Source organism: Rattus norvegicus, chromosome 20 (assembly GCF_021556685.1).
Source record: "Rattus norvegicus strain SHRSP/BbbUtx chromosome 20, alternate assembly SHRSP_T2T, whole genome shotgun sequence".
Lineage (NCBI taxonomy): Eukaryota > Metazoa > Chordata > Mammalia > Rodentia > Muridae > Rattus > Rattus norvegicus.
Window position 1 is genome coordinate 25890731 of NC_141553.1, and position 14994 is coordinate 25905724.

The 14994-nt window shown below is 42.1% G+C and overlaps 1 protein-coding gene across 2 annotated transcripts in view; it reads right to left on the reverse strand.

The window, feature by feature from the left end:
- Ctnna3 (catenin alpha 3) overlaps positions 1-14994 on the reverse strand; it is a 1520222-nt gene that overhangs the window by 1488695 nt on the left and 16533 nt on the right. The window contains 1 exon segment of one of the 2 annotated variants that reach the window (NM_001426985.1): positions 11035-11136. The exons of the other annotated variant lie outside the window; for it this stretch is intronic. The gene's annotated coding sequence lies outside the window, so the exon portion shown is untranslated. 2 annotated transcript variants of the gene reach the window in all.

Sequence of the window (14994 nt, forward strand, 5' to 3'; positions counted from 1 at the left end):
ATTTCTTCTTTGTTCTCTGGAGATAAATAGAAACCAGCCTGGTGGCATAAAGAAAATCAGGCCACAGACCTTGAAAACGCTGCATCCACTTCTCAGAAATCAGTAGAGGCCTGGGGGCGGGTGGGGAGGGGAGACCAGTTGTATGGAACTGTTTTAAATTTTTCACATTATCTCTAAGCCCTGGGTTTTAAAGGAGGGAGTTGGGGTGTGTGTGCTTTCTCTTTAATGTTTTTTAAACCCTGCAGAATCTTTAAATCAAACTATCTGAGGTCACTATTTACGAGCAGTTTTTAGGTTTCCCTATGACTCTATGTAGCTGATTTGAACTCCTTTGAACTGTTTTCCATCCTCCCGACTACGCATTTCTCTAGGAAGTGGAAGCTTTTTCTCCTGGTGTGAAAGCTCCCCTACCTTGTGACCGTCTCTCCCAGGGTCTGTTGTGGCTTAACCTTTCCTGGCTTCTTAGGCATGGAGGTCCCACCCGAGGGCTCATCCCTCACATTCTGTTCTCTGATCCCATTGTATCGCTCATTTAGAACAGACTTGGCTCGCTGTAGAGTTTCAGCTCTATTTACAGCCTCTGACTCACAAAGCCATCTGTTTAGTCCCGGTTCTCTCACACGCTTCAGGACCTAGGTCACTAGGCTGCCTTACAGACAGAGTTTACGCTCTTTCCCCTGAATACAGTTGGCGGCACATGCTTTTGATCCTAGTACTCAGGAAGCAGAAGCAGGTGGATCTCTGTGAGCTACACGCCAGTCAGGAATACACAGTGAGACCCTGTCTCAAATAAAAAAAAGTAGTTTGTTTTTTTTTTTTTAGTTCTAAATCACATTAAAGACATCATCCTAAGGCTGGACACCAATCTCAGCAGCTTCTAAAATGCTCTTTTACTCTCTTCATATTAGGACAGTGAAAAGACCATATTGTGTCTCCCTAGTAACTCCCATATTGGCCAATGCTATCCCATGCCCTCCCACCCCTACCCCCGGGCTTCCTTAGTCAAGTCTCTCAGGATTAATCAGAGTTGACAGAAATATCCCACTTGGTCTCCCCTTTTCCAGTTTTGACTCCTTTAATTTACCCTCCAAATTATTCCTGAACGGATATCTTTTTTGAATGTATTTTATATGTGTGGGTACATGTTGGATCATGCCTTTAATCCCAGCACTCAAAAGGCAGAGGCAGGCGGATCTATGTAAATTCCAGGCCAGCCTGGTCTACCCAGTGAGATCCAGGACAGCAAGGATACATAGTAAGACCCTGTTGCAAAAAACAAATAAACAAACAAACAAAATTCAGACTTCATTGAATGACTCAGTAACTCGTTCTAGCCTGCCTTACCAAATCTCTCCCTTTCTCTTTGGCATACCTCCTGTCTGTACCCCGCCCCCCACGTAAAGAATTTGAAGTTCTCTTAATAGAGTATAGCAGTTACACCCTTAGACTTTTACTCTGTTCTTTCTGCCTGGAGTGTCCCTGCCCAGTAGCCCCTGCGCAAACACCCTCTCATCTTTGAGATTTCACTCAGTCCACTTAAAGCCGCATACACGCTAGGCCAGTCAGATTGGTTTGCAGTAGAGGTGCTTGCTACCAAGCAACGTGAGTTCCATCTCTGGAACTCACTGGACAGAAGAATGAGCTCCTGTGAGTTGTCTTCTATGTATCTTCCACATACACCACCGTGGAACACTTACACCTATATACGCCCATACAAATATCTATGTTTATATTTAAAATTTATATATAATATATAAGAATAACATAATTATCTATGTATGTTATATATTATATAAACATATATAATAATAAACATTCATAATATAAACATTTATGTTATTTAATTATATATAATTACAAAACAAAACCTTACCACACTTAACTTACACGTTCAGAGATAACCAATGCAGCCTTCTCTCTGTTTGCACAGCCTTCTGGCACAGACCCCTCTGGGAATCTAATTATCATCCTAACATCTAAGATGCCTTCTAAACAAACAAAACACATGAAATTAAAAACACTACCTTCAGGCTGGAGAGATGGCTTAGTGGTTAAGAACACTAACTGTTCTTCCAGAGGTCCTGAATTCAATTCCCAGCAACCACATGGTGGCTCACAACCATCTGTGATGGGATCCCCTTCTGGTGTGTCTGAAGACAGCTACAATATACTATACTTAAAATAAATAAATCTTTTTTTTAAAAAAAGCACCACCTTCAATGAAACTTGTTATTATCCATGCTACAAAGAAATAAATATTCCACAATAGTAACTAATACTTTCTAAAACTGAGTGCCACTGTCCCTGACATTCCTCTCCAAGGGTCCTTGCAGAAGGGTACTGTGACGGAAGGTTAGGAAGGTAGAGGGATCACAGTAGGGCATACGTGACTCAGTGGGTAAAGATGCTTAACACCCAGACTGACAACTAAGTTCTAGTTATGTATGCACATGGTCGTAGGGGAGAACTGATTCTCAAGGTTACACAGACATTGTGCACCGTGCCCCCAATACACACACACACACACACACACACACACACACACACACACACACACACAAATAAATAAATAAAAGACTCAAGGGGATCTGTCCCTGTACAAACCCAGTTTGAAAGCACAGACTCACAAGAGTGGTGGCGAAGATCAGGACAATAAGAACAACTAAGCCCTCTGTCAGCAACTAAGCTTGTCTAATTAACACAACCACAACTAGTCAAGCAGACGGAGGCCCAGTTCTGAGGCTGACACCTAGGAGACCTTGCCCTGCAGTGTGCTGGGGGGGGAGGGTACTGCACCACAAAAGACACTGTTTCCTAGAAACTAACGACACGACAGTGGATGAACAATTGTTCAGTGCCACAAGCAGACTAAAAGCTGCTGGCTACCTATGACTTCTCAGACAGTTCTTGCAGTATAAAAGATCAACATAGAAACTCAACAAGTGAACTGGAAAATAAAGCTAAGCGTGGGGGCACACATCTTCAGTGTGTGTTTGGGAGGGAAAGATCTCTGAGTTCAAGGCCAACCTGGGCTACAGAGAAAGCTCCAGGACAGCCAGAGCTATGTAGAAAGACCCTGTCTCAAAACAAGAAAGAAAGAAAGAAAGAAAGAAAGAAAGAAAGAAAGAAAGAAAGAAAGAAACAAACAAACAAACAAACAAACAAACAAACAAACAAACAAACAAACAATGAGAGAGGAAGAGAAAAGAAAAACTGGAAAATAAAGACCCAAACATATGTCATAATCAATAATAGAGAAGTCCAATAAAACAATTACATGTGTGCTCACATAACACACATAAAACACACAAATATATATGTATATATATGTGTGTGTATACATGTATATATATACATATATGTATATATATTCTCCATTTAATGAAGAGTGCACGCTAGGGCACTGGAGAGATGGCGCAGTGATTAACAATGCTTGCTCCTCTTTCAGAAGAGCTGAGTTCAGTTCCCAGAACCATGTTGGGATGGTCACAACTGCCTGTAATTCCAGCTCCAAGGAACCTACCACCCTTTTCTAGTCTTTGTGGACATCTGCACAAATATGACCCACATGATCACATACACACCTCGCACACATACACACTCATCCTTTTTAAAAGGGTGCAAGTTTGGTGTGCTGGTATGCACCTGTGATCCCAGCACCATGGAGAATGAGGAGGGGGACCGTGAGCACCAGCCTGGTGAGAATCTGAGAAAGAGATTGAGAGGGGTAAAGGAGCGGGTCAGAACTGCAAAGTCAAAAGGGGGAGATGGAAAAGTACGTCAAAGACCACAAAAGGGGGAGGGTCAAGAAGCAACCACGACAACAGCAACGAAAAGAAAATCAAAACCCAAAACTTTAGTGACGTTAGCAAAACAAAGCATTATGCCCAGGAACATGATGCATAGCAAATTATACTTGACTTATATTTCATGTCACAGGATCAATAAATAGTAACATTAAATACGATTAAAATTAGCTTCTCATTCACACACAAAAAATATACAAATAAAAGCTGCCCAACTTCATCCATAACAAACATTTCTTTTAAATAGAGTGGAGAAAGATGTCATTATCATGCATGCATCAGCCCCCTGCTCCCTGCTCTCAGCTGCAGATATCACTGCCATGCATGCATGCATCAGCTCCCTGCTCCCTGCTCTCAGCTGCAGATATCACTGCCATGCATGCATGCATCAGCCCCTGCTCCCTGCTCTCAGCTGCAGATATCACTGCCATGCATGCATGCATCAGCCCCCTGCTCCCTGCTCTCAGCTGCAGATATCACTGTCGTGCATGCATGCATGCATGCATCAGCCCCCTGCTCCCTGCTCTCAGCTGCAGATATCACTGCCATGCATGCAGCATGCATCAGCCCCTGCTCCCTGCTCTCAGCTGCAGATATCACTGTCATGCATGCAGCATGCATCAGCCCCTGCTCCCTGCTCTCAGCTGCAGATATCACTGTCATGCATGCAGCATGCATCAGCCCCTGCTCCCTGCTCTCAGCTGCAGATATCACTGTCATGCATGCAGCATGCATCAGCCCCTGCTCCCTGCTCTCAGCTGCAGATATCACTGCCATGCATGCATGCATCAGCTCCCTGCTCCCTGCTCTCAGCTGCAGATATCACTGCCATGCATGCATCAGCCCCCTGCTCCCTGCTCTCAGCTGCAGATATCACTGCCATGCATGCATGCATCAGCCCCTGCTCCCTGCTCTCGGCTGCAGATATCACTGTCATGCATACATGCATCAGCCCCCTGCTCCCTGCTCTCGGCTGCAGATGCCTTATGAGTAGCAGCTTCAAGGGCTGGCCTTGGCTTCCTAAAATGATGCAGTATGAATGTGAGCCAAGTAAACCCTTTCGTCTGTCTGTCTTAGCAACGGGTCACTAATGTATGACAGAAATCATGTAACTGCTTTACCTAATTAAAAACTCACAATTCAATCCTCTCTAAAATCAAAACCTCACAAAATAATTTGGGGGGGGGTTTAAGAGGGAGGGTTTCTCTCTGTAGTCCTGGATGCCCTGGAACTCACTCTGTAGAACACACTGGCCTTGAACACACAGAGATCCACCTGCCTCTGCCTCCTAAATTCTGGGATTAAAGGCATGTGCACAATGCCTGATTCTTTATTCATATTTCAATAAAGCTGCATAACCACACATGAAAGGATAATTTTAAGTGACTTCAAAGCATATTTGTCTAATAGCCCTAGAACGATAACTTCTAGGGGAAAAGAATATTAAAATATTCTTCATAAAATGAATTCTTATTTTAGATATTGTATATCCATTTGAGTATATTAATAAATACATATGCATACATGTATACATGACTTCATTTGTGAAATTATGAAATGGTTTTTTCAGTATTGAAAAAAGATACAAATATAAAATCAAAAAAATTTTAAATTACACCTTATAGTTCTATATTTGAAAGTGTTAGTATAGACCATTTATACTCTTTCTGAGAATTAACTACTCTCTAGCTCTGTTGCTAAACATTGGGAAGGACAGCACTGGTACCCCTAGTGAATAGACTGTTCCCTAACTGCTACTCCCCATAAGGAAGAAAGAAACTCCCAGGAGCAGAGTCAGGAGATGTACAAAACCAGGAAGAACTGGGGACTTCTTATGTGGGGAAGTAAATCCCACTGAGTCTAGTCAAGAGCTCAAGAGCTGGGGGACAAAGTGGCTGGATTTTAATTGAAATTTTTAAAATGTAAATAAAGTTAAATAGGTAAACTTTAAAGAGCTGAGGAACCAAAAGCTTCTTACAAACCCAAACATGAGCACTGAATGGAATAGAAATTACAGTAGAACAAAGGATAAATGAGTTATTAAAATTAGTTCAAGAAAGAGTCAACAGTCACCTTTCAAAATTGTTAAGATAACACCTAGCTCCTGAAACTTGATGAATATGGGGAAATGAGAGCTATGCTTTAGGGTAATTAATAATAATAATAATAATAATAATAATAATAATAATAACAATGAAGAGGTTTTTATAGGATAAATCCAAGCAATAAAAAACATGAAGAACTATAGAATGGTAACAATGACTATTTATAATTTTATGCTAATAGTTCTAGACAATGACCATCAGCGAAAGCCAAGATTCGTAGGGAGTGTTTACTAAGGAACACTGGGGACTACACAGAGACTGGACTCACTGATCAGTCTTACTCTCTCTGACAGTGAGACTGGCCAGACACTCTTCAGTGGGAATGATGTCACACCACCTATGAAGTATTCCATGCAAAAGAATTGAATCAAAATCTAACCAAGCCCTGTCTATACCTGATCAACAAGTATGTTGATTTTTTTTCATTTTAGCAATTCTAGACGTTCAGTGATATCTGTAAAATTCAAGTCACATTTCTCTAGTGACACTATCTGAAAATGCTCACTATCACTTGGAGAAATGAAAATTAAACTCAAGACAGACTCTACCAAATGTCATCTAGAATAGCTAAAACAGAAAAGATTAGTAATGTAAGATCAAAGGCAAAAAACACCTCAAGATCTCACACACAGCTAGTGACAACTGCTACCAGCGAGTCTGGCCAGTTTGACTTGACTCTCTTTTAAGCGTGGGTGCGTGCGTGCGTGCGTGCGTGCGTACCACACGTATGTGAGTGCTTTCAGAGGCCAGAAGACTGTCAGACCCCTGGAGCTGGTTGTGATCTCCCTGATATAAGTGAACTCAAGCCCTCAGGAAGGAGCAGCAAGCACTCTTGACCATTCAAGCCAGCTCCAAATACACTTCTTAGTAACTACGTGACAGAAATGACAGTGTATGTCTACATGTGGTCATGTATGAAAATATCCATGATGACCTTATTCATAGTACACGGAGCTAGAAATTTCAGACATCCAGGAACAATGAGATCATTGATGATATGATTAAACCGCGGTATTAATGCAAGAAAAAGCAGTGAAGCGTTGATTCAGGCCACAAGGTGAATGGAAGGCGTAAATGTCACGCTGAGTATGTGACATACATACCCACTGATTCCATTCAGGACACCGTAGAAAGGACAAGATAGGGACAGAGCAATGAGCACTTGTGAGAAGCCAGAGTTGATTAAAGAAATCGACCTCGGAAGAGAGCATTGCATTTAATTGCAGTATGCTGGTGGTTATATGCCTAGTTTCTGTGTCAGACTTAACAAGTTGCAAGCTTTTAGGGCTGATTTTCTTTAAAGTGTGTGTGTGTGTGTGTGTGTGTGTGTGTGTGTGTGTGTGTGTCAGAGGCCAAAGAAGGCATCAGATTCCCTAGATCTGGAATTACAGGTGGCCTGACATGAGTGTAGGAAACAGAACCCCAATCCTGCACAAAAGTAGTATACATTCTTTTTTTTTTTTTTTTTTGGTTCTTTTTTTCGGAGCTGGGGATCGAACCCAGGGCCTTGCGCTTCCTAGGTAAGCGCTCTACCACTGAGCTAAATCCCCAGCCCCAGTAGTATACATTCTTGATGGTTGACCCATCTCCTCCAGCCCACAAGTTAATAATATGTATATGTGTGTGTTATATATTTATGTATACTATATAGGTAAATGTGTATATATATTTATATATAATATTTTTTCAATGAATTTCAATTAAACATAAAAGTCTGGCTTGAGACATTGAAAAGGGCCTCTGAGGCACGAATGAAGTCCTAAGTTTGATTCCAAGCATTGGAAAGAGAGAGAGGAGGGAAAGGAAACATTGGGTTGGTCTGATAGGGTTCTTTGAAGAACTCATTCAGAAGTCATTCGGCTGTGTCAGCACATCAGCTCCACTCGGACGGACCACTCAAGTACTTCAGCACCCAAGCCCAACTTGAATTCTCTTTTTCAGACAGAGTCTCATTGATTAGCCCTGTGTGGCCTCAACTTCCTGCTTCAGACTGGAACCTGTTAGGCATACAGGTATGTATAGTCACGCCTGGCTCCAGCTGCATTTTAACCTGCACGTAGGTGCACTGTGTGCGTCCAGTGGCCACAGAGGCCAGAAGACAACGCTGGATCTCTATAACTGGGGTTACAATGGTTGTGAGTCAGCCCGTGGGTTCTAGGAATCAAACACAGATCCTTTGAAAGAAGAGCAAGTGCTCTTAACCACTGAGCCATCTCTCAAGACCCTCTGACTTATTTATAATGTTTACTTCCCAGGATCCAAACCTATGAGTCCAGTTTACCAGTCGTCCCACATACCTGATGAATCCATTCAATGCTACTTGTAACTCAGTACCGTGGTATCGATTTGATGTGTACTTTTCTTTCCAGTAATTCAAAGTTGGCCTATATATGTGTTTATTGTCAAAACTATAGAAACAATTTCTGAGCACGTTATACTATTTGTTTAATTCTTCTTGAAGTTATTTTTAATAACAGAGTAAGAAAAAGAAGACTCTGACCATTGACCCAGTTCGTCACATTCATGTCTGAATAAACTCATGAGGAGCCTTTAGCAAAATTTTAACTGCTGCTGTCTCATCTTTTTCCAGTACTATGCTGTGTCGGCAGCAGAAGTCTCTATGATCATTTCTTTTTCATTTACATACGTCAGGGTTAGCATAGTAGGAGGAACACCCTGAGCCCAGAATCCTCAAGACAGCAGAGGTTTTGTGGCTATTCGAAGATCAAAAAACACCAGCAAGTTTATCTTTAAATTCCTCCCTCTTACCCAAAACCTTTGTTCCCAGGGACACTTATCCAGTTAGTTTGGACCTAAATGGATTTGAAATTCAAATTAAATGTACATTGAAATAGTGACGGGTTTGGTGGTTTTAGCCCCAGGTAAAGCCCCAGAGGTTGTTCTGGAACACACAGATGGGAGGGAGGTGTCAATTCCCTAATTGGTTCTTGGCTGGGTCAATAAAGACCAGAACTAGTCTCTATTACTGCAGTTCAAGACTGAAATGGCAGGGTTGGGGATTTAGCTCAGTGGTAAAGTGCTTGCCTAGCAAATGCAAGGCCCTGGGTTCAGTCCCCAGCTCCAGAAAAAAAAAAAAAAAAAAAGACTGAAATGGCAGGGTTGGGGATTTAGCTCAGTGGTAAAGTGCTTGCCTAGCAAATGCAAGGCCCTGGGTTCAGTCCCCAGCTCCAGGAAAAAAAAAAAAAAAAAAAAGACTGAAATGGCAGGGTTGGGGATTTAGCTCAGTGGTAAAGTGCTTGCCTAGCAAATGCAAGGCCCTGGGTTCAGTCCCCAGCTCCAGGAAAAAAAAAAAAAAAAAAAAAAAGACTGAAATGGCAGCCGGATGGTGGTGGCGCACACCCTTGATCCCAGCACTCAGGAGGCAAAGGCACCCGATCTCTGTGAGTTAGGGAGCAGCCTGGTTTACAGAATGAGTTCCTGGAAGAGCCAGGCAGCACAGAAAAACCCTGTCTATAGGAAACAAAAGAAAAGAAAGAAAGAAAAAGAACGAAATGACTGTTAATCTCAGCACTCAAGGAGACAGGGCAGGCGCGTCTTTAATCTCAACACTTGGGAGACGAGGCAGGTGCATCTCTGATTTCAAGGCCAGGTCTAGAGAGTGAGACCCTGTCTCAAACACAAAAAAAACAGAGAGTAAAAGAGGAGAAAAGCAACTAGCCACATTACAACAACGCATGAGACAAAACACAAGGAGTGTGTATCCACAGACATGTGTACAATCCCTATGTAAATGCGTCTTGTTTTCAACCGTGATTTGGTCAGAGCTGCTCTGCTATGTAGATGCTTAACTCTATTTAGACAACTCAGTATTTCCCCAAACACCAAGCCTCTCTAGTCTGTTTCTGAATTAAGGAACAGGCCTTTTTTTCCTGCTCCTAGAAAACATGAGGCCACATAAATCAGCTGGTGATTCGAAAGGGCAGGTCTGCCCCACTTTTATTTCCACTGAAACATAAATGATGTTTAATGACCACTTCATCTTTACAATCCAACAGCATTTTCTCACTCAAGACTGCCCCCAGGGCAAGGAGGTTTGCCCAAAATCCCTCTCTAAGACTTCTGTATGTAATAAACACACACACACACACACACACACACACACACACACACACACACACACACACATGATAAATACAAAGCTATACTTTCTCTTCTGTCGAGCCACGGTTGGGAACCCCCTCTTTTTCCCTGTTCAGTCTCGTTCTTGACTGTTTTCTATTCTCACACTTTTTTCCTTTCTTTTTCACGCCACATTTAATTTAGCTTACCCTGAATTTTGTGTAGCCTTGTAAGCACCTTAAGTCCTCTCTACAACAGGTGAGGAATAGATAAACTATCTTTCTATACATCCACAAAGACAGTCATTTTCCCTAGTCTTGCACTAGATAAAGCCTTAAAATTTTAACTCCACGTCAACACACAAATTATCCAAGTCCACGAATTCCTTCTGGCTTTGTTGGTTCTCTCTTCACAAATACTTAAGGCTGCATACAAGTGGCACAAGTGACACACACGATTTAAGTTCAGAGGCTGATAATAGAAACCAAATTGTTTGCACAAATAAACTGCTCACTGCGCAAGTTTTATATTAAAAGAATGTGAAGTCCCTGGTGCCTCGTGTACAGTTACTCAAATAATAAAGGTCCTGTTACCCTGGAGTTTTTAAATGCTCTGTGTAAGACTACTGAGGCTTGGGCACCGGCTCACAAGAACTGTTTTCACGCTGTCTTTAATGTCACTATCAAACACTCCAAATAGCAGAACTGAGCTTCTGCTCAACTGAGTCAGCCTGGGCTGTTACACAAGGAAAAAAAAAACTGTTTGAACATTGCATTTGTATCTAAGTCTGAAATGCCTGCAGATCCATTCTGAATGGTAGATTTTTAAAATCTGAGCTTTCACAAAGTCTCAACCTCAGGATAACTAAAAGGAGACTTCCTTATAAAAGTCCTAAGTGCACAACCTAGTTCCTAGTCATCCCATTTTAGAGAAATCATGTCTCTTCGTTCCCCCAAAGTCATCTAACCAGGCAAATAATCTGCCCATAATGGGGTTTGCCTTATGGCAAAAGTCTAATTTTAAAAAGTTGACACTTGACTCACCTGTGGCGGGACACAGTTTGGCCCACAGAGACACTGAGCCACTGCCTAAGCAGCTCCTTGTGTTTATTAAGCCGGTGCCACGGTTGTGGCTCACAATTTGGCTTATGACGACTCTGTGAGCAAACCGCCTGACAAGCACCCTAGTGTATTTCAGGATGACTGACAGGGCACAGTGGCTCAAGCGAGAAGGGGGATGGGTGCTCTTAAAGCAACAAGCCAGCAAAGACAAAAATCAAACATCAGACTTTAGTCTTCAAAGGTGCAGTATGAAGTCATCCGTGATCAGCCTGAACACAACTTTCAGGCACACTGTACACCCAAGTCACCCAAAAGCCAAAATGGAGCATATACAAGTAGAGATAAAGAATTCACAGCAGGCAAGCTTTGTAGTTCCTGAAACTATGAAGCCTATGAATTACTAAGAATATTCCAATCCCTCTTTACGGAAATTAAATCAAGGAACCCAGAGAAAGAGATCTTACAACAGCAATGTAAAAATAGCTGATAGTTAACTTAAGCCAGGTGCGGTGGCATGGGCCTTTAATCCCAGCACTGGGGAGGCTGAGGCGGGAGAACCTCAGTGAGTTGAAGGCCACCTTGGTCTACATAGTGAGTTTCAGGACAGCCAAGGCAATAAATTGAGACCTGTACTAAATTAAATAAAGTAATTTGATAGAGCTAGAGAAGTGGCTCACTGGTTAAGAGCACTGGCTCCTCTTCCACAAGCCCTACGTTCAGTGCCCAGCATTCGAATGGCAGCTCACAACCATCTGTAACTCTAGTCTCAGGAGATCAAATGTCCTCTTGTGGCTTCCATGGGCTCTAGAGCGCACATGGTGCTCAGACATACATGTGGAAAAAAAACACCATATGCATAAAACAAATAATTTTCAAATGTTAATTAAATATCAATCAAGTAATTTAAGTAATAGAAATTGTTACTAGAGATAGAAGCAAGGCATTCATGCATTTCTTCCTACTGTATGCTTTCCCTACCATCGACTTTCCTGGTTACAAAGTAGAACAGAGCACTTGGAAATTCTAATTATGGTTATTTTTATACCAGCTTCTCTTGGGAATATATTTAATTAATGCGTTAGCTTAATTCTTCACATTTACAAATTTTTATATTATTTTTCAATACTTTCTACTTTTCAATTCTTTGATTCACTTAGTTTTTTTTTTTTAAAGTCACTCATTCTTTTAAATGCAATCCCTCCCTTTGCCAGTTGAGGGTGTCATTAGATTCTAAATATCCTCACTAGTACACTGAATGATATTTATTCTCATACTTCAGTAGGAACTGCAACAGAACATCTCCATTTTCCTTAGGAAAACTTACTAGGAAATATCCCAGTTTGTCTGGCCTGTATGAATTTGATTTGTAGTCTGCTTAACGTACATTTTCTAACTCCCATGCTCAATTATTAGTAATTAGCCCATATCTAGGAGAAGCTACAGGTTAATTATAGGGCAGACAGTTACTGGTATGATAGTATAATTATGTGTCTCTTGAGCACACAATGTTGTAACTAACAAATTTCTCATGCAACCTCCAGAGTCCTCGTTTTACAACTAAACACTCTGTTTGGAGGGATGAACATCCTTTTGCCTGATTCACTCTGAAAGTACAAACTTGGCACATGCCTTTAATCCCAAGCACTCGGAAGGCAGAGAAAGGTGGATTTCTGTAAGTTCGAACACAGCCTAGTCTGCAGATCGAGTCCTAGGCAGCCAGAGCCACAGAGAAACCCTTTCTCGAAACAAAACAATAACAACAACAACAACAACAACAACAACAACAACAACAACACTCTCCATGCATAACGTGCTTGCTTAGCAAGTATAAGGAACACTATTTGGATCCCAAGTAAATGTCTGAGCATGGAGGCCCGCCTGTGGCTCCACTGCTGGGAAGGTGCATGTTGGGGGTCCCTGGGCAGGCTGGCTAGCTAGGCTAGACATAAAGGTGAACTCTGGGTTCAATTGGGAGGTCCTGCCCCAGTGAATTGGATAGACAGCCATTGAGAAAGATACCTGATGTCAACCTCAGGTTTCCATGCAGACACACCTCCGCACCAATGTGTAAACACACCCACACACATACACACACACACTCACACACACACTTACTCACTCACACACACACTCACACACTCACACACACTCACTCACACTCACTCACACACTCACTCACTCACACTCACTCACACACTCACTCACTCACACTCACTCACACACTCACACACACATATGCACACATATGCACACACTCACACACACAGACACACACACTCACTCACTCACACACACTCACTTACTCACACATACACTCACTCACACACACACACTCACACACACACTCACACACACTCACACACTCACACTCACACACACAGACAAACACACTCACTCATTCACACACACACTCACTCACACACACACTCACTCACTCACACACACTCACACACACACTCACACACTCACACTCACACACACTCACACTCACACACTCACACATATGCACACATATGCACACACACTCACACACTCACACACACAGACACACACACACACATACACAGTTCTCAAATCTGAAGACGGGAGGTTTTTTACTTGTACAGCAACAACAGCTAGGCAACCAAATGTAAATGCTATTGATTCTCTTTCAGAGTTTTATGGCCCTAATTTCCTAAACTGACACATTCTCAGTAGTATAAAACAGATGCTCAAAATTGGTTTTCAAATTACTCATCCAAAAGAAAACCGAAAAGTCAATGCCGCCAGTGATTAGCTTATCCCCTCTGCCAATCAGCTGCATAAGTCCGGCATACAGTAACCAGTTTTGTTTTGTTTTGTTTTGTTTTCCTGCTTTCAGCTAACCACTTAGTTCTACCTTAGTTTCCAACAAGTTTGCTTCCTAATACAGGGTCTCGTGAGCCCTGTTCCACTGTGCAGATTTGGTTTCCCCAGAAGTCTTGAAAATTTCTGTCTAAAGATCCTTTTAGTTTTGGTTCTACTTAAAACGACTTAAAATTTAAAAAACAAATAATTAACGATAATACTTAGGGGGCTGACAAATATATATTAGTCATTTAGGATATTCCTTTGTACCTAGAGCAAAAAAAAAAAATGCCTTCATAGATTTGACTTTTCGAAAACCCTTCAAAAGAACTTCCTTAAATTATTGCAACAGGCACAGGAGAGGTAACACAGGCAGTGAGCACATCTAGAAGCATCACTGATCCCGGCATGTTTCAGATAGCATTAGCGAGTAGTATCCCACCGGCATCTACAAATGCAGAGTCCGGGGACTAAGAAGTGTCACCCTAAAAGACGAAGTGTGATAAGTGTCCTTCTGTGTCCCCTGCTAGTCCGTGAGACGACATGCACTTTCCATGGGAAATCACAGAGGAAGAGTCTGGTGTGGTGGTGTAAGCCTGTGATCCCAGCACCTGGGAGGCAGAGCCAAGAGAGCAAGGAGTTCAAGGTCATCCTCATCTACAGATGGAGTTTGAAGCCAGCCTGGGCTACTTAAGCTCCTAAACGAGTGAAGTTAACAAGGATGGAAATGACCAGGGTATTTTTTATGTGTGTGCATTGTGTCACAATGAAGCACATTGTTTTGTACAATTAATATAAACTAAAACAAAGGAGAGGTTTGTTTTTTTTTTTAATGAAAATAACTGCTTGCATTCAAGACCCACCACATTCCATGGCTTTCTCCACAATGGCCACCATTTACCTGCTTCTCTTGAACTGTGAAGTGAGACCTGCCCCTGCAAAGCTGCTGTGAAGAGAAGCAGCACGTGAAATTACACGGCAGATATAAAGGAATACCGATGATCGTGCTGAAGGCGCTCTGGCCCACTGACATTCTTCTACAGAAGTTCTGTACAGAACTCCGTTCATTCAAACCACATCGTCAATGGCGGCTGAGGAAAGTAACAAGTGTATTGC